The sequence below is a fragment of the Numida meleagris genome, chromosome 17, assembly GCF_002078875.1.
Source record: "Numida meleagris isolate 19003 breed g44 Domestic line chromosome 17, NumMel1.0, whole genome shotgun sequence".
Classification (NCBI taxonomy): Eukaryota; Metazoa; Chordata; class Aves; order Galliformes; family Numididae; genus Numida; species Numida meleagris.
Window position 1 is genome coordinate 2,307,118 of NC_034425.1, and position 25,190 is coordinate 2,332,307.

At 47.3% G+C, this 25,190-nt stretch overlaps 1 long non-coding RNA gene across 3 annotated transcripts in view; it reads right to left on the reverse strand.

Annotated features, from left to right (window-relative positions):
• Positions 1-4,581, reverse strand: part of LOC110407401 — a 63,122-nt gene extending 58,541 nt beyond the window's left edge. For all 3 annotated transcript variants that reach the window (XR_002443883.1, XR_002443884.1, XR_002443882.1), the window contains exon 1: positions 461-4,581. This is a non-coding gene — a long non-coding RNA (uncharacterized LOC110407401). The remainder of the gene's footprint in view (positions 1-460) is intronic.

The window sequence follows — 25,190 nt, forward strand, 5'->3', positions numbered from 1 at the left end:
AAATGAAAGTTTTCCCCTTCCTCATACTTTAACTTCTTTCAAACTGCTTCCCTTTTCTTCAGGTGGGACCCAGGGAACCTCTGCCGTGTTTTCAGAACTCAGTGCCCACACTAAGGCTCCTAATTCCATACTTCAGCACCAAAAGCGTGAGCTGGCTTTAAAAAACGCTGAGCATGCAGCAGCTCCCAATAAATTTCACACCCCTGCAGAAGTCCTGCTGTCGGGAACTGTTTTCATCCCCACATTTGCAGGTTGCCTTCATTACTTCCTTCCCTTGGGTCACAAAAAGGCTGTTAGTGACATCTTCCATTTACCAGGTGCGGTGGTACAAATTCAGAGGAACTCCACTAAACTTAATGTGCTTAATGTAGATACTCGGAATTTGCACTGCTGCAAATGAGATCAGAATTTGTCCCAGCCACAGGAGCCAGAGGGAGGTCAAATGCTTTACATACATTACCTCCTCTTCAGCATCCTAATGATGTGCAATTTCGAATGTTTTTCCCCAGACGCTGCAGTTCCAGGAACGGCACTAAAAGCATTAAAAGGAAGCCCAGCAGACCTCGCCACCGGATGCCTGATGAAGCCACACACCTGACCGAGGCAAAGAGTGTTATGGTGAGCTGGGAGGGGGGAACATTCAGCGGTTCCCAATAAAATAATCACAAATCCGCCCTTGCTGATGTCACTGCTCCCATTCCTGGCTACCCAGAACAAGCAGTGCTGGCAGCAGTTACAAGCCACGCCGGCCACGAGCATCCTTCCTCCACCCAGGACCCCGGTGGTGGCACCCACCTGGCGGGACACGCTCACGTCCCCACTGTGCTGGACACGGCCCTGCCCCACACCACTACTGCTGCTCAGGCTTCAGCTTTGCTTTGCATGGACAAACAGCTCACCCACATTTCAGCTCAGCTGTGCTCTGCCATCTGCTCATGGTTTTCCTGACGTTACCTGTGCAGCTCCGTCGTTTGAACGCAGGCTGAAGCACATGTGGCTTAAAGCTGGATGTTAATTAGAAACGTTTAGCGTGTCAAATATATGATTAATGCACCGAGTTTTAATTGAAATGAACCAGAGTTCCACAGGTCTGCTCTCCTTCCCTACTTCTGGGGGTAAGGAGGCTTTCCTAAAGCAAAAGCAGGTCAGAGACTTGGCCGGTGTAAAGCAGCCTCTTTGTATTGGAGGCGATGAAGGCTATTTGCTCCAGCTGAAAATGTGGCCTGAAAACTGAGGGCGACAGTAAAAATAATGAGAAAAATGTCACAACACTGCCCTACATTGTTTTCTTATTAACAAACATAGCTGCGAGGCATGATTAAGGGCGCTCATCATTCACATTGTAATTATGAGGTATTATTTGTAATATCATTTTAAATTTGCCTCTCAGTCATCCACTGAAGAAAATCTGATTTCAGCACACTTTCTGATAATGTTTTTGCTGTCAGGATAATGCAGAACTGCTTTTTTTGGACCAGCGAAACAGACAGCGGGGCAAAACAGATCCTCGTGACTGCAAAAGAGGAAAAGCAAGAAGAGTAGGAAACAATGAAGTACTTCAGAACTCCTGAGGTTTGATATTGATTTCACAGTTTGCTTTTTGGAGGGAAAAAAAAAAAAAAACTACAACCAAAACCAAACCCAGGCCACGCAGCAAATGAAAACTTCTCTGGTCTGAACTTGCAGAACTACAGCAGAACGCACAAGGAGCTGCTTCAGGTCAATTCTGGGACAGCTTTGCTTCGGCATTCCATAGCAGAGCTGCAGATCTCAGAGGTCCAAACCAAATATGTTTTGAATTTTGCCATCTATCTGGCCTATTCCACCGTTGATAAGGAGTCCCAAGATGCTACTGTCAGTGAACTCTGGCGTGTTTCTCAGGAGCAGCACAAACACCTGATAGCACAGCCCTCCCTTGGCTCGTCCCATCTACCCATGGAACACTTGACAACACCGACCAGGGGTCTCAAAAAAATATTGGGTGACCATGAAATGAAAGGCAATCCCACGCACGCCAGGCAATAACTTTGGTTCTGGCCTATTCCCATCATCAGGCCTCTTCATAGCTCAGAAACTTGTTCTTTTGATGTAATTGCCTGTGAATATCTGCAGCACGCTACCGAGTTTTAAAAGCTGCCGAATGCTTCTTGCCCCCACTTGGTTACACGACTTTGCCAAACTTTAATGATTTGAGATGAGATTTTACAGGTGAATAAGCGGCCTCCGGGAACATTTTTTCTTTAATTTATATCTACAAGGACCTGCCCCTTTTTGGGAACAGCAAAAATAACACTCTCCAGCTAAGTTAAACAACTCAAGCAACTTTTCCCTTAAAAATTCCTCACTGCCTTTTACGCTTTGGAGCAGGCATTTTATTGGGGGTGTCCCTGAGGCTGTCCTTGAGAAAACGTGGCCAATTTTACGAGTTTTTGTAAAGTCAAGAGTTTGCACAAGCTCAGAAATACCTCCCTGTTCAGAAACCTCCATTTCTCCAGGGCTCCAGCGTGGTGAGGCTGCTGGCAGCTCCTGGTGCCATCCCTCCTGCTCAGCTCTGGCCATGGGAAGGTCTTTGTGCCCCGCTCCCATCGGGGTGGGGAAATGCTGCAGAGTTCTTTGTGAACAGGTGTTACTGAGAATGGCACTGAGATCGGGTAGGAGCAAAGCCGAGGCTCAGTACCACCGCTCAGACCTGCAGGAAGGGTGCTGGTCCTTACGAATAAACCCACACCAAACTCAATCCTCATTGCTGGCATGAGTGGGAAAACCCAGGGCACACCCCCAGGCACAGCCACAGACTGCAGCAGGAGTTTGGCACTCACAGCCCCGAGCACCCAGCTCAGGAAAGCACCATTCAGCACTGCCAGAAGGAACAGACCGACCCACTAAGCCTTCCCCAAGCAGTGCTGCTGGAGGCTTTACATTTGCTGAACCTTCAGCAACCTTAAGCAAGCATTTAGCTCAGGCTGGCTTCTATAAGTTGACCAAAATCGTGGGGCCTGCCTTCTGCACCAAATTGTTTCTCCAACCATGCACGCACTGAACGACTTCTCATTTGGACCCAAGGGCTCTAAAAACAAGGCAGGCAGCAGGAGCTAATAGGCTGCAAAAGGCAAGCTGCCTCTAGCTGGCAAGGGAATATACTGAAGCATTTTTCTTTCTTCCTCTGCCCTCCTCCTGCTTCTTTCTTTCCCCCACTCCCTCTTTTCTCAGCCCAAAGCCCTTAATCTCAGTGCTGATAATTGTAATTGCTTTACTATGTGGCCATCTGAGCAGCTCAGAAATGTCCACCTTGGGCCGGTTCCGCTCACGGTGAGGCAGAACAAATAGAAAAAACACGCAGACTCCTCCAGAATGTTAATGTAAAACAAATACAGAGTCAAATGAGGATTAATCATCTCTCTACTGAAGGCTGGTTTTGGCTGGGAGTTCTGAATCCACACTGCCCTTCAATCGGATAAAGAAAACGGTGATGGGACGGCAGCTGGAAGAGCTGTTGGGGTCGGGCTGGGTTCTCTCCAGACCCTACTGTTCTGCCCATGACCAGAGCTGTGCCTTACGTATCAGCCAGGTGGTTCCTCCTTCAGCTGCTGGGTTTTGGCAAACAACCTAAGGATCATACGGGGCTGTGGCAAGCACTTTGCCCAGGGAGAACCAGCATGGGAAGGGGCAAGCTGCTGCACTGCAGGGCGAGTGCGAGCAGTTCCATCATGTAAGCATCCTCCCCAGGTTGAAGAACCTTGTCTACAGGCAGTGGGTTGGTGATGGGCACCATGGAGAGCTGATGAGCTCATCAGTGTTTGAGGTGGGTCAAAGCACTGACGACTTCCAGGGGGCATCAGGATGGGAATGAGAAAGCAGCGACTGCAATCCGAATTTGTATTACTCTACCCCTCCGGTACACAGGACATTGGTTTTCCAGTCATGAAACCAATTAGAGATTAGAATTTTTAATTAACTTCCTTAGCAGTTCTGGAAGGACCACAGATTTCTCTAACAAGACAGGCTGCTTATTATACAGGTCAGGTGGTTTTCCACACTGCAGGGCTGACTCCCTTTGCCCAGCCCCAGAAGCAGCAGACGGCGTTCTGCCCACTAACAGGTGAGAGGGATTTGGCCGGAAATGTCCAACCCAAAAGTGAATCTGGCCCATGATACAGCTCAGTTTCCTTTCAGGTGAATTATCAAGCCAGAAAAGGAGGCATCAACGATGCTATTTGTCTCTCTTGTCTCCTACAACCATATTATTGCAACAGGGTTCCTATGAGCATTATCTATGAGTTTGCTGAGTTTGTGGATCACCCCCTTAACTGCAGTAGTATTGGGAGAGGTCATAAAAGATAGAATCATGGAATCATACAATTGCACAGCTTGGAAAAGACCTCAAAGATCATCAAGTCCAACCACAACCTAACCATACTGCTCTAACAACCCACCACTAACTCATGTCCCTGAGCACCACATCCAAACAGTTTTCAAACACACTCAGGGAGGGTCACTCAACCACCTCCTTGGGGAGCCTGTTCCAGTGCTTAACAACCCTTTCTGTAAAGAAGTTTGTCCTGATATCCAACCTAAACCTCCCCTGGCACAGCTTGAGGCCATTTCCCCTTGCCCTGTCACCAGTGAGAAGAGACCAGCCCCGCTCTCACTGCAATCACCTTTCAGGTATTTGAAGAGAGCAGTGAGGTCTCCCCTCAGCCTCCTCTTCCCCAGACTAAACAGCCCCAGTTCCTTCAGTTGCTCCTCGTAGGCCATATTCTCCAAGCCCTTCCGCAGCCTTGTTGCCCTTCTTTGGACCTGCTCCAGCACCTCCATGTCCTTTCTGTACTGAGGCGCCCAAAACTGAACACAGTACTCGAGGTGGGGCCTCACCAGGCGCTGATCTTTAGGCCAGGAACCAGAAATTGCTATTTCAGAGCTCACTATCTGACTCTGCCAACGTGTCCCAGCACTTTTTGACTCAGTATAGGTTTCCTTAAAGAGACTAAGGCTGGATCTCGCAGGCACTGCTCCCAACAGCTGCAGGGGCATCCAGCCCTGAGCTGCAGCATGCATGAAAGCAAAAAGCAAGACTGAGTACAAACAGACACTCTAATCTGAAAATCCAAAGCATAAGAAAAACTGCTGTAGCCCAGGATGAGAATCAGGTGACCCACTGCCACTACAAGGTGACCTGTTCTTTCCCATTTCTGATGGTTCTGATCCTCTGAGTCCCCACGCAGCTGCACTGTGAAATCCATTTGAAACATCAGAGAGAGATTGCATATCAAGCTAAAATAAATTCGTCTACCCACCCACCCCCCTTATAGGCCAACAAAAGATTCCCCCTTTCTCTGCTGCACCCATTTCACTGCCCTTTGGCTCAGCAGCTCAAGCACTTCATGGAAATAAAGCATGCATTCGGTTCCCTTCAAAATCCAAATTGAGAAGCTCGAGTTTATTTCACTCTATTTTCTTAAGCCCAGATAGAAAAATAGGTTTAGAAGCACAAAAAAATAATAATAATAACCTGCCATTTAAATCCCGTTCAGGTAATTAGCTCACTGCCTAGCTGCGTGCTAATGCGATCGCCTCTCATTGTTTGCTCCTATTTATACTGCTCTTTAAAGTTCATTAAAATCACTGCTGCTATCTCACACAGAACAACTGTTCAAAACATCAGTGTCACGCCGTCAGGAAATCTATGCTTTGAAGTTCCCTCCTGCATTCGTTTTTATCAGGCTTTTTTTCCTCCTTTTCTTTCTTTTTTTTTTTTTTTTTTACCTTTCTTTTCCTATATATTTCTTTTTCTTAACGACTAAACCAGTTTTATGCTCTTCACAGTTGTTCCGAAATCTGTTCCTCCTGACACGGCGCTGATGCATCGTTCCTTGCTCATAGCTATTTTTCTCATTTCCATCATTTCTCGCCCCGCTTGCTTTGGCTCTCTGCTAAGTCCATCGCAGCTTTGTTTTTATATTCTCGTCACTGTATTTTATGGCCCAGTAAAACCTAGAAAGCTGCTTCAGAAAGCACACACGCCAGCTCTTTGATGTTTGTGTTTGCGTGGCAGCTTGCTGGAACTCAGCACCCTCCACCTTGCCCTCCCCCACAGCTCTGCAGCAAGGTTGGATGTCAGGAAGAATTTCGTCTCAGAAGGAGCAGTTGGGCATTGGGAGAGGCCACGCAGGGAGGTGGGGGAGTCACCACCCCTGGAGATGTTCAAGGAATGGGTAGATGTAGTACTTAGGGATGTGGTTAGTGGGCAATACTGGTGGCAGGTGGACGGTTGGATTAGATGACCTCAGAGCCCTTATCCAGCCTTGCTGACTCTATGATTCTAAGCCATGGGTCAGCAGCTCTCACTGCACCCCAGATATCTCCACTGTGGCCAAGTGATGCAGCTCTAACTGCCATCAATCTGTCCCAACAGAGACTGAGGGAGCTCAGCTTGCCTTGCAGGGTTGCCCCGTGCCAGTCCTGGGACAGAGAGTGCTGCCCCTAAGGCTTCTGTACCTATACAGGCAACTCAGAGGGCACAAGCAAGGATCAGCACTGCAAGGGAGCGACTGACCTAGGGTCCAAAAATCAGACCCATTTTGAAGAACATTAAGAAAAGAAATGTTTTCAGACTGGTGCTATACCCACCAGGTAACATCGCCTCTCCTGGTGCCTGCACAAAGCCCAGGTCACAGCGAATTTGTCGGGGAAGGGCAGGCTGGTCCTGGATGTGCCCACCAATAGAGTCTGAACCACCGACCCTAGCACCTGCCCACACCCCTCTGCCAGCCCCCAGCACATTCTGGATTGGACATGGAAACGTATAAAGACAAAATTACCTGTATGACTATTTAGAAATAGCTTTGTGGAGAGATCATTTTAGTTCTTCATACTCAAATCTCTCCTCCTGAATAAAAATTATACTGATCTACGTTGCTGAAGTATAAAAATGCAGTTAAACCTCAACTTAGAGGTTACCTCACTGCATATTTTTGTTCCTACGCTCTTTAGAAAGTGATATTTCCCTCTGACCCAGCAGAACTGGAAAAACTTATATGCTGAGAATGAGCAGAAGACCTCTGTCGGGAGGCAGAATTGTTTTTCAGCCTGCAGTAATTAACGAGTGCTGTAGACCATCACTTAATATGATACAAACAGCGCTGCCAAATCTCAGGATTATATCTGGAGCTTTACTCTCAAGTCCGCAGCATCTGGAAACATGTGATTTTAACAATATCTCAGCTCTGATTTTTTTTTTTTTTTAAAATGCTTTTCTAAATTCCGTGGCTGCAGAGAAAAGCTTAAGAACATGAATTGCAAAGGCTATCAAAAGCAGAACAAAAAGTTCAGCATTAATGTTTTTTAACTTTTTCTCCTTCCAGGCTGTCTCTCGAGCGGAAGCCTTGATCCGCAGTATTTTGGTCACCAGCAGTTGGTGGTGCTCAATCTGTCACGGTAAATAACGAATGCTTTAAGCCACCCCTTAGCAGTTTTACAAACAGTTCTGGCTCCCGGAGAAGAAGGTCCCCTCCATGGCTGGGACTTGTTAACACCAACGTGTTTGCACCTTGTGCAGAGAAGGCACCACCCCGACCCTTCCAGGACTTTTGAAAGGGGAAAACACTTCTTCCTCCACTACAACATGAGTAACACAAGATGGGGAGTTATTTCATTTGGCTCAGCTGAATACAGAAGAGCCAACACTTCCTGGGTCCCTGCTTGGTCTGCAGCTCCTTTGGTTCATCTACCACAAACCAAAGGGGAATGTGAAGGGCAAAGCTGCCTTTCTGGAGAGCCAGGGAAGGCTGCCCAGCGCCTGCACAGCACTCAGGTCTCACTCTTCCGGTGAGAGCAGGGCAGAACCTCACTTCTCAGCAACAGGCTTACAGCTGAAGTGGGTTTGTCTGGCAGGAAGACGTGCTTGTTCGAGCTGATCAAGAGCCTGAGAGTAACTTCTACGGGAATACGTCTTCTTTCACAGACTGCTATTGAAAGAGAGCTCACACATCACTCAGGACTTCAGGTGAACAAAACATGCGAAGGATTTGATTTTCAGCTGCTTCGCTTTTCTTCTTTCCCTGAACCCATTTTGCTCTCAAAAGGGGGATGTGGTCCCTAAACAGTCCTGGGCATCCAAGAGGCCCTGCCCAGACCTCTTGCTCCAGGTCCCTCACTTTGACACAGCAGGAAAGGTCGACAACAGCCACTCATATACTGATATACCTTTATACCCTCCAGGGCACAGAAAGGCTCTCCAACACAGCACCCAACACAAACTCAATGCCATCTGTTCCACCACCACCGAAACGCATTGCTGGGGTGAGAAGGTTGCCCAAACCAACTCAACAAGGGTTAACATCAGAGTACTGCAAAAAATACACTGTCAATTTAACCTGTTTTTCACAAAGCCGATTTGTCTGCCTTTTCAAGATATTCACCACCGGGGTCTTGAGCATGAGTTGAAGGAGAGGGTGGAGAGAGGCAGAGTGTGCGAGCAGGGTTTAACAGGGCATAGTGAAGGGCCATGAACAGGCAGCTCTCCCCTGTTAACCCTGGAGACAAATTCTGGGTTCAAATGCCTAAAGCAGGCTTCAGTGGGATGGAAATGTTTCTGCTCTGGTTATTGTCATCCTGGGTTTGGGTCCCAAACGCTTACCTCTCTGTTCGGAGCTCGAGGTTCAGACTCCCTGACAGTGCAGGTGCTGATGGACACATGGAGAATTTCCATATGGTGCTGGAATCCCAAGATAGCACAGCCCTCCCTGACCTGCTGAGCTGGGCAGCGGGCACAGACAGCCCAGTCCTCTCTCCACTGCCCCTCCCTGCCCTCCATCACACCTCCTTGGCTTCCAGCACTGCTGGGTCTCGCACAGAGGCACTGCCTCCAAACGCAGGGAGGAAACCCAAACCAGCAGCACTGCCCTCAAGGTATCCAGCTGCAATATCCAGTTGCAGCTCCCTGCCTCCTCACGCTCTCCATTCACCGCTGCAGGGTGAGGTCTGTCAGTGGTATCTCCCATTGCCACACAAGGTATCCCTTGGTGGACATTTGCAGACACTCTCATGTCCTTCAAGCTCTTCTGAAGCTCTCTCCCATCACCCCTGCTCTCAGGCAAGCTTGTGCTCCGGGTCACAGTGGTTTGTACCCAGAAGCAACACTATAACCAAGATTTTGGGGCTGCCCCATCACGTGGGCTAGAACCAGGCAAGCCACCAGTGCAGGAACTTGCACATGAGCTGCGCAGTGGAAAATGAGTAACCAGAGCTAACACCGTGATAGTATCTCTGAGAATAATCATGCACTGAGCTCCTACCATGCTGTTTATATAGGCAGAGCAGGCAGCAATCCAGACAGAGCCACGTGGGAACAGCGCAGGAATGAGCGCACGAGGCCCCTCACTAGCACAGACAAGACATAAAACAGAGACAGGGAATTTATTCCACCCTATACTGGGCTGGACTGGGGCTTCTCCACTCCCTGCTCAGTGGATTAGCAGCCACTAACAATGCCTGTCACGACAACTCTCCGTTTCATTTCCAAAACCTTGATTCTGTTTGTAATTTCTCATACCTGCTAATCTCTCCTGGATGTCCTCTGGAGCACGGGCCGTGCTGAGCCACGCGCCGCAGGCTCACGCAGCCGGCTCCCTGGCTACCTGCCACGGCCAGACCAAGGCACCGAGCGGGCTTCGGGTGTCTCAGCTGCAGGGCTTCTGCCTGTGGGAACAAAAAGCAGCATTTTGGCATTTTGGGGGCATGCTGAACGCAAGCTGAGCTGGTAAGTCAGCGTGGCACTTCCAAGGGCACCGACTGCTTGTCTGTGCTGCTATGAAAACCTTTCAAGGTCACTTCTGCCGTCTTACACCAGAGTCCCTATGCCCTCCTCCCTCTCAACACAAAACTCCAATGATCCTTTTAAGCAGCAAGGTAGTGCACAGAAGCAACCCTACAGAAATAAACCCTTGCACTCCAGCAACCATGGGCCGCTTTGAGTGAACAACGCAGGCTGCCAACACAAGGGAAGGGATTACAAAGCAGCTGCTGCAAAGAAAGAGACTTCTGTTTCCAGCAGCAAAAGGTTTCCTTGGCACAAAAATCATCCCTGAGGCCATGTCTGATAAGAATTTCCTTCGCTCCAGAGCCCTCCCTCTGTTGATGCATCACCATTTTCATACTCTATCCATTAGAAGCTGTTCCTCGGCCACTGACACCAGGTGATAGGAAGGCGACAGCAGCGATGACACCGTTTGGCTGTGTGCTTTCCAACAGCACAAACCCACGCTGTGATGCAGGGCATGGACCTCAACTTCTTATGCCAGCCTAGAGCGTCGCAGCCTCCACGTGCTACTCATAAAAGGAATGTGAAGAACTGCTTTTCAACACATTTGTCCTATTTTTCCCCTCTTTCTCTTCTCATGCTCCAAATGAATGTATTTGGCTGGGGTGAAAAAAGGGGGAGAAGGACACCCAGAGTTACTCACTTATTGCTGCCCTTTTTACATCACATTTTCCTCCCCTTAAAACCCAGCCCTGGCTGGTTTCCCAAGCAAGAACGGAGAGCCAGAGGTCCATCCATCTCTATTTAAATGCCTTTTGTACTGAATTGAATAATTGTACCTCTATTTTATTCCGGGGCTAAAGGTGACTAACTTAAAGGTGATTATCTTTTGTTAATAGCCTGCATTAGTGAGAGAGATCTCGGAATTACCTTTGTAATCCTTCCCCACACTTTAATGTTGCTATTATTATTAATATTGCTCTTTAAAACATACTTCTCTCCTGCCACGTAGAGGCAGTGGTTGCTGGTTCTCACAGAGATGGTGGAAATGTTCCTTCCGTGACCACTGGGGAAGAACCTGGAGCATCGTGCACAGCTCTCCGTGCGGGCACTGCCGTGAAGGAGGCATTTGTTTAACTCAATTCAGGATGGCTGGAGACTCAACAGGGACAGCACAGATTTGGCAATGACCTTCACCACTTTTCACAATTTAAATTAAGTGTTCTACCTTTGAAACAAACCCATCCTCAGCCCCCTGTCCCACTTTGGGCCCTGAGGCTCGGTGGCAGGGCTCCTGAAATATCCCATCAGGAAATCCCTGCAAACCATAAATAATTGGCATTAGGCTTATATTTTTCATGGCCTCGATTCTCTGCTGTTCCTGCTCTAACAAATGACGTCTGTCAAGCTTTCCTTGCATTGTCTGCTCAGCACCGCCCTATCGAGGTCTCTATGCCAGGGAGACCACCCCTACCCACAGAGCTCCTCTTCCCCACAAGGACACCTTCTCGTACTCACATTTCCATAAGCAAAACAAGACTGATTTGATTAATGCTAACAAGTTACTGCGATAACGCAGCAACTGAATTGACACGCATTCATCTGCTCTAGCTGAAATATACAGCGCTTCACACAAACTTACATACCGCACGTTGCTTCCAGCGTCTCTATCTGTTCTTTCTTCTCTTTCTCCTGTGTTTATATTACTTTTTGCCATCTCTGATGCAGAGGAAACCAACTGAAGGTTTGGATAGAAGTGTATAATTTCGTTCAAGACAGGCTAGCATTTTCTAACATCATCAGCATTGCATTCGGATATGAAATGTGCAATTTTGCAAGCATATTCAACGTAAAAGGTAAAAGTCTTGCTATTAAAGATGAAAATGTTACGAACTTTTAATGCTAACTATTATTACTGAGCAGCTAAATGTCCAGAGGTAGAGAGAAGAAACACATTTCCCATATTGAATTTTAAGCTGTGAGGTGGATACGCAAATGACATATTTTTTCCACATAAAACGTACATTAGAATACTATTATTAAGCTTAAAACCTCAGGCATTGAGATGTAAGGAACCAGCTGTGCCACCTCATCACCTATCACGCACTACTTTCCTGCTGTGTTTGGCACCTTTTGTGACCCCAGAAGTTAACAGAAGGGCAATGGAGCCGTGCAGGGTCTGGAGTCTAATGGGCAAGCTTATGGTCAGCATAAAAGTCTTATGGGCAGCAGCTGAGGGAATGGGATGGCTACTCAGAAGAGGAGGCTCAGGGCAGAACTCATCGTTCTCTACATCTCCTTGACAGGAGGCTGTGGCGAGGTGGGGGTCAGCCTCTGCTCCCAGGTTAACAGCAATAGATGAGAGGTGATGGCCTCAAGTTGCATCAGGGAAGGGTCAGGCTGGAGATTAGGAACAATTTCTTCTCAGAAAGAGTGGTGATGCACTAGCACAGCCCGCCCAGGGAATGGTGGAGTCACTGAGCCTGGAGGTGTTCAAGAAAAGGGTAAATGTTGCATTGAGTGATATGGTTTAGTGGCATGGTGGTGATGGGTTGACTGTTGGACCAGATGAACTTAGAGGTCTTTCCAACCTTAACAACTGTATGATTCTATGATTCCAGAGCCCATTCTCCACTTGCAGGCAGCCAGCTTGCACCAGCCACCTCTTCTTCACTGGAATTAGTCTAAATTGCTGTGGTGTGCAAGGTGAGCAATATCTGTTGTGTCAAAGACATCAAAATAACATGTTTGAAGCCACGGCTTCATACGTGCATCAGACTGAGCGCAATACCACTACAGTTAAGAAACGTGAGCCAGGAAGCATCACCAACCAAACCCAATGGCAAACCCCTCCGACCAATCCCTTCCCCACACAGAGCAGTTTAATTAAACTCATTAAACCACAGTGAGAGCTGGCCCTGCTCCCACCAGGCCTAGCAGCGCAGCGCAGGCCCAGAACCGGAAACGTGGAGATGTGGTACCAAGGGACATGGTTACTGTGCGGTACTGGTGGTACTTATAGACAGGTGAGTGGTTGGACTAGATGATCCTAGAGGTCTTTTCCAACCTTAATAATTCTATGATTCTAAATAGCTTTCACAGTGGTACATGCGTTTTTGAGGCTGCCATCAGCCCCGAGTGCCAGCCTGGCTGATTGCTTAGCAGGCCCAACACGGCGAGCCAGGTGACAAGCTTGCAGCACAACATTCATATCTCACATTTGGTTTTCAAGCAGAGTTCAGCAAGTTGAGGGAAATGCTCGGAGCAGCAAAAGGAAGGAAAAAATATATGAAAAACGTGGAAATGTCTGTTTCAGAAAATAGTACTTGGCTTCTGAGAATAAAAAGCTTACCAGTCAGAAATTTTCCAGTGTTCCCATAAAAATGAAAGCCATAAAAAAGGATTTTCAATTCCAAAACATACATCTTTTCAACCGAAAAGCTTTCAAATGTAAATAGTTTTGTTCAGCCATGATGTTCTGGCTTTCAGTTACTGATAGAGCATGGATGGTTTTAGAAAATAGCAGAAACATTCCAGAGAAATTTGTATCTCATTAATTTTTTTATTATTATTATTATTACTTTTGTTTTAAATGAAAGAAAAGTTTTGGAAGAAAAGTTTCAACAGGTTTAGCTGTGGTTAGGAGTTTTGAACGTGCCCAGGACTGACTTAACCTCACCTCAGAATGACATCTGGCCTCTGCCTTCAATGGGACTCAGCTTTCCCCTGGGGATGAGACAAAAGGCTCCACATGCTTGCTAATACCATGCTCACACCGTGTGGTTTTAAAAACACCTGAAACAGAAAAATAACCATTAAAAAGAGGAAGAGCAATCCCAAGCTTGATGCCCAAATGTATTATTTGTGAAAGGAAACTTCCAGAAGTTGGCTAATTTCAGCATCTACATTTTGATAATTTGGCTAAAGCTGCAAGATCTGGAGAACAAGACTGAAAATCCCCCCAGAAGCCAGGTCCTCAAGAAATATTCCATACTTCTTTCTCTCAGGCATGTAGAAAAACCACAAGACAAGACTTTCCTCAAGGTCTTATGAAATTCCAGCTCCTGGCTGGATTGGAGAAGAGCAGAGGCAAGTGGAAATGAAAATGTTCTGGAAGAACGTTCACAAGGCTGCTTAAGATCTTGAAGAAGTTTTTGTCCGGATTTGGATGAAAGATGGAGATTAAGGCAAATTCATGTGGTGAAGGAGATCAGAGGGAAAGGGGCAGTTTGCATTTTAGCAGGAAGCTTCAGCAACCTTGAATTTTGTAAGGGCTGAAAAGGGTAGAATTAGATCAGACATTGTCCCACCAGCAGCAGTGACAGTTTGAACTGGAAAAAGCTCAAACTACCTACACTTAGAGATAGATGAAGAATGAGACCCAGCTGAGCAATCAAACCCACACCCAGCACCAAACATTGTCCACCTACCTTCAAACTGAACAGTATTCACTCTAAATGGGGTAAAAATCCCTTTGAACCATTAGAGGCACGTATATGGCACATAAAGGGAGCCTGACTCATCTAACCTGCCTTCCTGGGCAGGAGGAAGCTGGGTGCCCAACATCCACGTGGAGTTTCTCCTCTCCCTGCTGCAGATGGGTACCACACTGCTCCCCACTCTCACAGGGACTCCAATCTCAGCTCTTTTCATTTCCCCAACCAAAATGGCCCCATCAAGACCAAGAGGATGGTGAGCCCTTGTGCATGGTTCACCAGCAGGACATTGGAGTTTGGCTGAGCAAGAAGGTAAAGTGAACCACGGGCCAAACTTGCAGTAAGTGTTTTGATTTTAAAGAGCTGTGCTGTGGTGAGAATGCATGTGCAGGCTGGAAGGAAGCAGCCTGAAAGGGGGGGGGGGGGTTCCTTCCTCAGCTCCTGCCATCTGGCAAAAGGCTGTGGAAGTCATTTGATGCCACACGGAGCAGTTGGGGAGGACCCCATGGCACAGGGAACAGCCAGGGCTTTGTGAGGCTCCACGTGTTTTCCTCCTGAGCCAAAGTGTCAACTCACCAGAGGAACCTCACTGACTTCAGTCCCTTGTTCATGGGCAGCCAACAGTGAGAGGAGCGGAGAGGGAGAGGACAGCAGGAATAGTTCAGTTGTAAGAGTCCTACAAAGCTCATCTAGTCCAACTGCCTGACCACTTCAACATGAATCAAAATGTAAAGTACATTACCAAGGGTATTATCCAAATGCCTCCTGAACACGGACAGGATTAGGGAATCAATCACCTCCCTAGGAAGCCTGTTTCAGTGACTGACCATCCAAAAGGTAAAGAACTTTTTCCCAGTGTCCAGCCTAAACCTCTCCTGGTGCAGCATTGCACACAGCTCCTTTTCCTGCAGTCCAGCACGGAGATAAAATGCACTGAACTACATCCGAAGTTCTCGTAAAGCAATCACCAGGAGACTGGAAAACAGATGCAATTGCATCCCAGTAAGTCTGAGAGCACCTGGACCAGTTTAAGTCCAGGTGTGCACAACAAAGATTCCTGACAGAAACTATGGGGTGGATTTAAATTGATGTGGTTAACTCAGCACTACCCTTCTTTGTAAGCGAATGTGACATTTTCCAACGTGTCCAACCCTTAGCCAGTATCACGCTGCAATAAGACATACACAGAGAATATCCTCACGCCCCAGCACTGTGGGTGTGATTCCCTGGTATCACCTGTTTGGAGCAGCTATCCAGTGAGGATCTTTTTATTCCCCTATTTCTATGCTCCATTTTGAAAGGCCATGGGATGGAACCACACAAGAGCATTCAAAATAAGGCATGCACACACCAAATTTGTTGGCTGCCGCAGCTCCTCCCTGCAGATCCTTAAGATATATTCCTCACGAATTACCAGCAAACAAAGAACTCTTGGGAGCAACTTGCTGTGCACAAAGGCACCCGGAGCTGGATGAAGACACCCGCGGGGGTCTTGTCCCGACTCCATGTCCCATAGCTGGTGCCAGCAGATCAGGTGCTGTCTTCCCACACCCCATGCTAGCTTAACAAAAGCAGCAGCTCCTATCTGGAAGATCTGCATGGGGTGGCAGGGCACCAGAGCCTGGAGCCCATGTGTAACGGTGGCTGCAATGGATCTAAATGCTCACTGAGTGAGCACTGAGGAGCGTACACTTCATTCAGATTCTGAACTTTTCAGGACAGATGTCTCTTGTTACCTGAACATACATTAAACACAACGGGTCCCACGTCCTGCTTGGAAACATTACACATGTGATGCCATAGCAGAATTCATTACCAGCATCGCTCAAACTTTCCCATTCTCAGATGTCATTGCCTTTTCTACAATTTCAGCCTTTCCTGAGACAGGAGGTGGCAGCAGGTCAGCGCCATTCAGCACTCTCCTTCACTGTCGACCTCTCCATCCACTGTGAACACAAAACCTCACTTCCTCCCACCTCCAATCTCACGCTCTGCAACCCGAGCCCTTTCTGCAGCCCAGCAGCTCAGCCTTTGCAGCTCTCAGTAGGAACCACACTGGCTCCATTAATCATCTTTTCCCCTGCCCAGGCATCCCACCCCGCACGCTGCTGCTGGCATCCCCACTTCTGCACCGCGCGCATCTGACGCCGTTTGTTCAGCCTCACCATTTATAAGCCGTAACACGCTGGGCTGCACAGTATCTCTTTTCCTATTCAGATATAGTTCTAGCAACAATCTGGATGAGATCATAGAGAGAGGAAATGACACTTTCTGCCGGTTGTGAGGACCACATGGCAGCATTATGCTGTGAAGTGCCACAGACATTTGATAAAGCTGTATTTGTAGCCATTCCCTCCCTTCCCAAAGCAAAACAAGAGGAGGGGGTTTTCTCCCTGATGTCTGCAATACAACGAGGAGGAAGCTGTGGCAGGGCAGGAGTCAGTCACTTCTCCCAAGGTAACAGCGACAGGACGAGAGGAAATGGCCTCGAGATGCACCAGGGGAGGTTCAGGTTGGGTATTAGGGAAAACTTCTCCCAAAGAGTGGTGATGCATTGGCACAGGCTGCCCAGGGAGGTGGTAGAGTCACTGTCCCTGGAGTTGTCCAAGAACCATGGAGATGTGGTACTCAGGGACATGTTTTATAGGCCAATACTGGTGGCAGGCGTATGGCCGGACTAGATGACCTTAGAGGTCTTTTCCAACCTTAATGATCCTATGAATCTATGAATGTCCAGACGTAGAAGCATCTTCTCATGAAATAAACAGCTGGGAAAGCTCAGGTACAGACCAACTGATTGGTTCCTATCAGCCACACATTGCTCACTTCCCTCCTAGCAAGCAGAGCAGACACAAATGACTTCCCTACACCTGGAAACATAAATCCAGTTTCTGTAATGCCCAGCATTTGAGAACGGCGCTTCTCAGCTCCCCTGCCTCTTTCACAGCCATGTACAACTGGGGCAGATAGAAGACCAAGCCCAAAGCCCAACAGAAAATGTGATCCTCTCCAGGGGGAAATTTCAACTTTTCAGCCAAAAAGTGCAAACGGTGTCCCAGAGTGCTTTGAACTTAATGAGGCATGTTATTTTTAACTTTTATAGATGAAAATGTCATTAAAAGCAAACATATTTCTAGAAGGGGGGGGGGGGAAGCTGAATTCCCTGCAGTTTGGGCTCTTTTGAGACCACCTCTACTTTCAACAGAAGACGATGGGTTATAAAAAGAAGACAAACACACCAGGCATCTTTTTCCTTTCCACATAGGGCACCACAGCGTTGCTTCCAAATAGATTACAGTACTGTTTCCTCTCATTTAAAAAATCATTTGGTACTCCTGTGTAACCGAGAGCCAGGTCTCCCCCTGCCAGCACGGCCATCTGAAGGCTGTCAGAGGAGGCAGCGAGTGGGAACCCAGCCCAGGGCAGATGGCTCCGTACCCAGTCAGGCACAATAACAATCACTCAAAATCCGTAATCATAAATTGAACTGAATTGAAAGCTCTGTGCAGGCAAGGAATTTACTTCATTTTGGGGTTTGTTTTATTTGTCCTAAGGGCTACTGGCACAGATGAGAAGTAGGAGGGGAGCTTGAAATCAATCTTGCTAGAACGGCTTCATCCCAGCAAAAACATCCACGCACAAAGTAGCTTGCAGCAAACGATCATCTGGTGGCTGCTTCTGAGTTATAGCAGCACAAAGTTGGGCTCTGACTCCATCTCTGGGCATTCAAGCACTCTGCACCAGCAGCACTTGCAATTCAAAGATGCAGTTTTCAGTGCCAATAGAAATCAGGTTTCTTTCAAACAGGATCTAAAGGTGGATTTAGGAACCATTGCGGAACCACACTGAGAGCAGTTTTGCTCAAATCCTCCGTCCATCTGCTAATCTTCCACCTCTCTCCAGGAAGCACGTGTCAATGGAACGATGCAATGACTTTATCCACACAGATCTCACTGCTCCTCGCTCTCCCCAGGCTCTCACACTGGTAAGTGTGGCTCCTCAGAACTCACAACGTGAGGAATGCTGAATTTTCTCCAGGAAAAACAAACTCATCTCCCAGGTCAGGGAAATGTGACTCAGTTGTAACATTAGCAAAGCCTCTTTTGGACAGAGGTGAAGAAGGCGGACATAATCACCATGCTTCCCCTGGTCTAATCTGCTGAGGCTCTGGTGCAGATCCCAGAATCCATCCCAGCAGCACCATTACAGCATCTCCAAAGAGGCGTAGGAAGGATGGAGGCTCCAGCTCTGCTTTACTTAGAGGCAAACGCCCATTCCTAAGCTCTACAGCTCCCAAAGTTGCCAGATATTGCTTCCCCGCAACAGCACTGGGGACGCAGGGGTATCCTTCATGATTTGATTTACTGAAGGATTACAAACACCACTGGGAAGCTTTCAAGCCAAGCACACATTGCATTCCCAGTTGTTCTGCAGGGAACAGCACGATCTGCTCTGTTTGCACCCTTTCCCTAAGAGCAATCTGCAGCCACATCAGTGCCATCACCCTGGCAACAGGAGGAAACAGCAGGAGCCAGAGCACAGCTGAGAAAAGAGCAAAGGACTCAACCAAAAGAGTAGCTGGTGTTGGCAGCATCCCTCGCCTGCACGTTGGGCAGTGAGGACCATCCTGCAGCAAGGAGCTCTCTGCAGGACACTTGGCCATCGGGCAACCAATAACGAGAACGAGATCTCCAGTTCCTGGTCAGCCCAGAATCCAGGATGGGAAAAATGGGAGGGATCTGCAGTCCCAAAACTGACTGTGACAGAGAGCAGTTCTGCTTGTGCATGGACGAAGGCCTCAGATGACTTTGCCTTTCTTCTGAAAAAGACACACAATGAAGGCTTACTCCATGGCAGCACAATGTTTAGCTTCAGCGGGGACATACACAATTTCTGACAGGGGTGAGCTCCAAACCAGCTCTTTAATGCTGCTGGCTCTAAATCTCTACCTCTCTGGAGTAAGTCCTTATGGATTTATTCCAAGCACCAGGTTGGGTTCCCAAACGGTGCCAACCAGATTGGAGGCCAGTGGAGCTTTGCCAATCTATACTAACTTTGTATTTACAAGTATTTACATCTACTTTCAATGGGCAGAATTTAGAGATTTGGAGAGGTCAAAGTGTTTAATGCGCACTAAATCTCTCCAGATTATAAAAAGCAGCACTAAATCAGCAGAGTGAATAAAGGGGGTAACGGGCTGACATTTCACAGGCCTCGGCTTTTGGACATGGGCCACAGCCAGGACAAAACCCCCAGGCACGGCCCTGCAGCCTAATTCCAGGAAACCATACAGTGAGGTGATATCTGCTTCAGAACTTAGAGTCCTGGGGTGAGTAAGGAGCATGGTGGCTGTCAGCTCGGGCAGCTTCGTGTCTCTGGGTTGGTGGGCAGCCATGAGAACCCCTTCCTTCCACGTTGTGCCCCTCTGCTTAACTCACAAACCACGTCTGTTAGCATCCCCATGCGCACCAAGCTTTACCCCAGGCAGAAGGGAGATCAGTGCGCTTTTCCAGAAGCAGACAAAAAAAATCATTGGAAGGGTGGCATTCCTTTTCAAAAGGGGTCAACAGCAGGCCATCGATACAAGAAAATAGGTCATGGCATCTTAATTGGGAAATCGTGAATTTGGGGCTGTCCTCGTGCTGGTAACACAGCGAAGACCTTTGTTCCAAGCACTAGGCAAAAGCCAGCCCTGTTAGCCAAAATAATTTTTCAAGCAAATTCTCATTGAATAAATCTTTTACGCTGAAGGGAACATTTTTCGGTACTCTGTTTTTTAACACCATTAACTTTAACTGTCAAGCCTGACAAGTATGGAAAAGTGTTTTCTTACAAAAGTTAATAGAAAAAAACTAAAAGGAGTTTTTTCTCACTACAAATTAACTCCCCGTTTTGCCATTTAGCTCTAATTGCTATTTTTCTCCGTCCCAAATCGTTTTTCCTCTCCAAGATCTGGACTTTAAAGAGTCTGAGTAGACAGGCTTTAATACTTGTTTATAGAAGTCCTGCACCATGGATGTATTGTAATGAACTAATTATATTTAAGAGAAGGATCTGTGAACAACCATGACCTGTTAATCCCATTCACTCACACACTCCTGGTTTTCTCCCTACTGTTTCCAAGTGTCTCCATGAATCCTTCAACATATTCAGGAGTCTGAAAACACAGTGGGACTTGCAGATCCAAATCAAGACCTAAATTAACAGCCATGTAGGGGTGGCACACAGCACACATCTCAGCAGGGCTTCATCCCTCCTGGCTTTACCTTCTGAGCAGTGTGCCTGGGTTCAGGTGTCCCCTTGGCTGGTGGGGAGCATCCCTATCACCAGATAGCATTGTGAGTGGACAGGGGACAAATCTATTTACACAATAAAGGAAAAATCTCCATGTATAATAAACATATAAACTCCACGTATAATAAATATATAATCCAGCTTAGCTGTGCAGCCGGATGTGCTGCAGGAGTCCTGCTGCCCCAGCACGCTGCTGCAACCAGCTGGACCGCGAAAGGTTAAAGCCCCAAGTGATTTAAAACATGTAACTTGATTTGGAAACGTCTACACTGGTGGGATTTGTGTCAATTTACCTCCGTAACTCTCCAAACTGAGTTAAGCGGCTTCCCAAACCATTGGGGATCACTTCTCCAGGGCTCCCAGGAGAGGCAGCCACCAGCGCGCAGCTGTGTTTGCACTTCTCATTTCCAAGCAGGTGAAGGCATCAATACGAAGCTAAGTGAATTAATCTGGATCTAGAACGCTTTAAGAAATAACAAGGCTTGCAGAAAACTCAGTCCTCGGTTCATCGTTTCTTTCAGAAACCTTCACCCAAGCTGGTAAGAAATGATTCAATCTCCTAACGCGCTTCTGGATCAGCCTGGATTTGTGGAACAGCCTCTGGTGCTGGGGCTCCTTGGACGAATCCATTACAAACCCAGAAGAGACCGCTATGATTTCCACTTCAGATCTCCAGGATAAGCCAAACCTTAAAGACTTCCCAGAAACGATTCCTCCTAAAATGAGAGCGGATATTTTTAGGAAAAGAAACCATGTACAAATTTTCCAGCGAAACGGGAAGCTTCACATTTCTTGGTGTGCTGTTGTGAGTGGCCTGCTGCTCCCACTGTTGAAAACATGTTTTATTTCTAGTCTGAACTCACCTACCTTCAGCACCTCTCTGCTGGATCCTGTTACGTTTGTCTGCTGGACTGAAGTCAGCCTTCGGTCGTTTTCATGCCTCCCTCCAGCCGTGTTCAAGTCTCGCCACCACTTTCCCTCATTAGGCAATGCAATCCTTCAGCCTCCAGGGGAAGATGTGCTTTCTGTAACTTAATAATTCCTAAAACCTTTCTCTCGGTTCTCTCCAATTTATCAACATCTTCCTCAAACCACCAAAGTCCCAACTGGAAACTGCAGGAGAAGCACCTTCCTTCCTTGTCTCAAATATTCCTCCCTTTTATGCAGCCAAAGAAAACATTTCTCTTTTTTGCCACTCTCCCATGCAGGGTTGGTCCTCGGCTGAGGCTTCTCACAAATCTCGAGTCATTGATCCCCTTGATACAGCCCAGCTCTACGTGGGCTCTATTAGAACACACTGCTTGTTTCCATCCAGGTTACTAATGGAATGTAAATCATCCTGCACTGGTGATCCGTCCTTTAATTTATTTATCTCTTCTTCATATGTTGACCTCACCTCAAAGACAGACCAGCAATAACTCTTGGGCTCAATTAGAAACACGTCTACCCACTGATGAATTCCCATTTAAAATTGGAGATGACAGCAGTTTTTTTACCCATTCCACAAGTGCCTAATTGGTTTTCTATCATTTGGGTTTTACATAAAAAGTTACTCGGAGCCAAGACAACACTTTCACAGGAGCTCAGAGTAATTTGGGCTGCGAGGAGGTCACCCAGCCCGCCCTGCTGCTCAGAGCAGGCTCAGCCCCAGGCTGCTCCACGATACCCAGGGCTCCACGGAAGCCTATGACCTCACTACTCATTTATCAACGCAACTTGTAATCTTCCTGGAAAAAAAAAAAAATCTAATTAGACAAGCACCATATTCTGTAAGCCCATGTTGACTGACACTACTTACATTAATCCCTCTAATTCTTCACTAATTACATGTACTATCAGCAATTCCATTATTTTGTCTAGGATTAATGTCAGACAGAAGAATCTGTAGTTATGTGAGCCACCTTGTTTATCCCTTAAAAAATAATAGCACAAAAGTAAACTTCTTCCACACAGGCATAACCTGCTGGTATTCATTATCTCTAATTAAGAGCTACTATATAATATTCTTTCGGTATAAAAGGTCCTTTCTTGTTATAAGACATGATCACACAACCTTGCCTCTCCCCCTAAGAAACAGAAATATTTGTTGAACTCTTCAGAATTCTGTACAATATTACTAGCACTATCGTTTTCATGTAGCACTGATCTATTGTAAACTTAATTATATCATTCAAGAAAGAGAACTGCATTTCTATGGGGATTTCACTTTGAAAGCCATATGTTGAAGCCTTGTACTGCAAATACTAAAAATGTGCTCGGAATTCCTAAAATTACACTTGAAAATATCCAGACACAGAAACAATCGCATCTAACATAGAAGAAACTCTATACTGGGCCTCATTTTTACAGATCAAGGGGAACTGATGACAGGATGTAAAAATATAGTAGCAGCTTAGGTACAAGAGACTGATTTGATTACATTTGTTATGTGCAAATAGAATAAAATCCAAGCGAGTAATGTATCTACTTGATGATTTAAAGCGCCAGCTTAACAAAGCTGAAAATAATTACAAAGCAAAACAATTGGGGGAAAGAATTTGAGCAGGAATTCGTGAATGATAATTGGGAACTGCTCAAGACCATTTTTACTGGCTCGCGGAAGAACCACAATCCCGCAGGCTGTGCCGGCTGAAGGCTGCCACGTGTGCAAGGCAGAGAGATGGGAAGCTCTTCCCCATGGAAGACACGAAACGTGAATGGAAGTGAGTATAAAAGAGCAGCGAGGAATCGTACTGGAGCGGTAAGGGATGGCATGCATGGATTGATGGAGAATAAATACACTGGGGACTAATGATGGATGGACTGGTGGTTGGGCTAGATGATCTCGGTGGTCTTTCCAACCTTAATGATTTTATGATTCTATGAAAATAGAAACGGAAGGCTCTTCATCTCCGTGCAGGTCAAAGACTGAGATCCGTAAGCAGAAAACACCCTGCAATGGACAATGCCAGCAGGACCTGTGCTGGAGCCATCCCTGGGTCTGCACTCAAACCAGAACACCCAGAGGTCAAACGCCAAGCACCACCACGTCTGCATTCAGTGCATCCCCAGCACTGCACCCATGGGGTCTGGAGGAGAGATTTTGGGGTGGCTGCTCCACAGCCCCATCTGCCCGGCTCACAGCAGCGCAGACAGTGCCTCAACCAAACCTAAAGGCTTGTCCAACAGGGTTAGCATCCAAAAAAATGAGGACCTGCGGGCCGAGGGAAGCAGCCCAAATGCAAAGTGAAGCTTCTGCCAGATGCACCCCAAAGGTAAGGGGACCTCTGCGTGCTGCAGTAGGCAGATGGCACACAGTAAGCTGTCAGGCTGCACCGTATGGCTGAACCAGAGAGGTCATGCCAAGACCTCCTTGTATGTACTCCCTCCAACCCACAATACACAGGATGCTCTGCTCTAATGGGGTGAAACAGAAAGACAAACAGCCCTCTGCAAAGGCACAGATGCAGCACTTGAAGAGCAGCTCCTCTGGTCAGGACTGCTCTGCAAAGCGGAGCGTTCGAGGGAAGGTCCTTAAGGGTTAATGCCCTCCCCATCTCCTCCTCTTCTCCTCCCTCCTCCCCACTCCAGCGAAGGATCCTTGTGAAAGAATCTGCACTCAATATGCACCAAGAGAGGCTCTGGTCCGGGCTTTTTAATAAAGAGCAATTCCTTTGCATTCTCAGGTGTCCCTTAAAATCAAGCCCTGATATTTCTACTGCGTTATTACCACGGTCTGTAGATGTCTTCAGACTCAGAAAAGCCATTTGCTCTGCAGGTATGCTTTGCCCCTGCAGTGCTGAACAGTTCCTCTCTGTTAAGAAAAGCCCCTCTAGAGGAACTGGTACTTGGAGCCAATTAATGGACCTCTCCCACCTCCTCTCTTGCCAGTTTTTCTTGGCAACAGCATCCAGTCCCCACAGCTGAGACACCGGTCCCTACAGCGTGCCAATAAGCAGTGAAACGGGGAAATAGCACGTGTGACCTCAGCAAGGAGGAGATGCCGTACTTTTTTCTAACCTTCTTAATGATGCACTTCATGTTTCAGCCCTTGTGACGCCGCTAATTAACTCCGGGGAGCGTAGGGGCTGCATGGCACAGATAAATTTACCTCTAAGGATAAGGAAAGCCTCATAATTGCAAACAGGGGAGAACAGTGTTCCTGGAGCCAGGAGGACATGGAGTGGACCATGGAAGGGAGCACCTCCAGCACTGGGGCAGCTGCAGAGAGCTCCATACATGGGGCCCAGCTCCTGAGGTCTGGGCTGAGGAAGAGTCACTCTGTGCAGCCTGATGTTGTTCAGGCTCTGACCTGTCTCCATTACCATGCCCATAGACAGCCCTGGGCTGAGAAGAAAGGATTGCATTCAACTCTCCAAATTGCTACTTAGAAAAAACAACTCACTCCATTCTGGGAGCAGATGGAATGAAGAGGGGGGAATTTAGGTCCAGATTAAGTTTAAAGGCAAGATTTGGAATCGAGGGATCGTGTTTGGCTTCAGATTCACAGATTCTTATCTCTTCAGATGTGATACTCTGACCTCCTGCATAGCACAGGTCACACAACTGCAATCAGAAAAGTCTGTTTCGAGGCCCTTAACTTCTGTTTGAGCTACAGAGTATTCCAAGGAGGACACGCATTCTTGATTTGGAGAGATCAAACCATGGAGAATCCATCACATAGCCCAGTAAACTGTTCCAGAGGTTAATTACTCTCCCTGTTA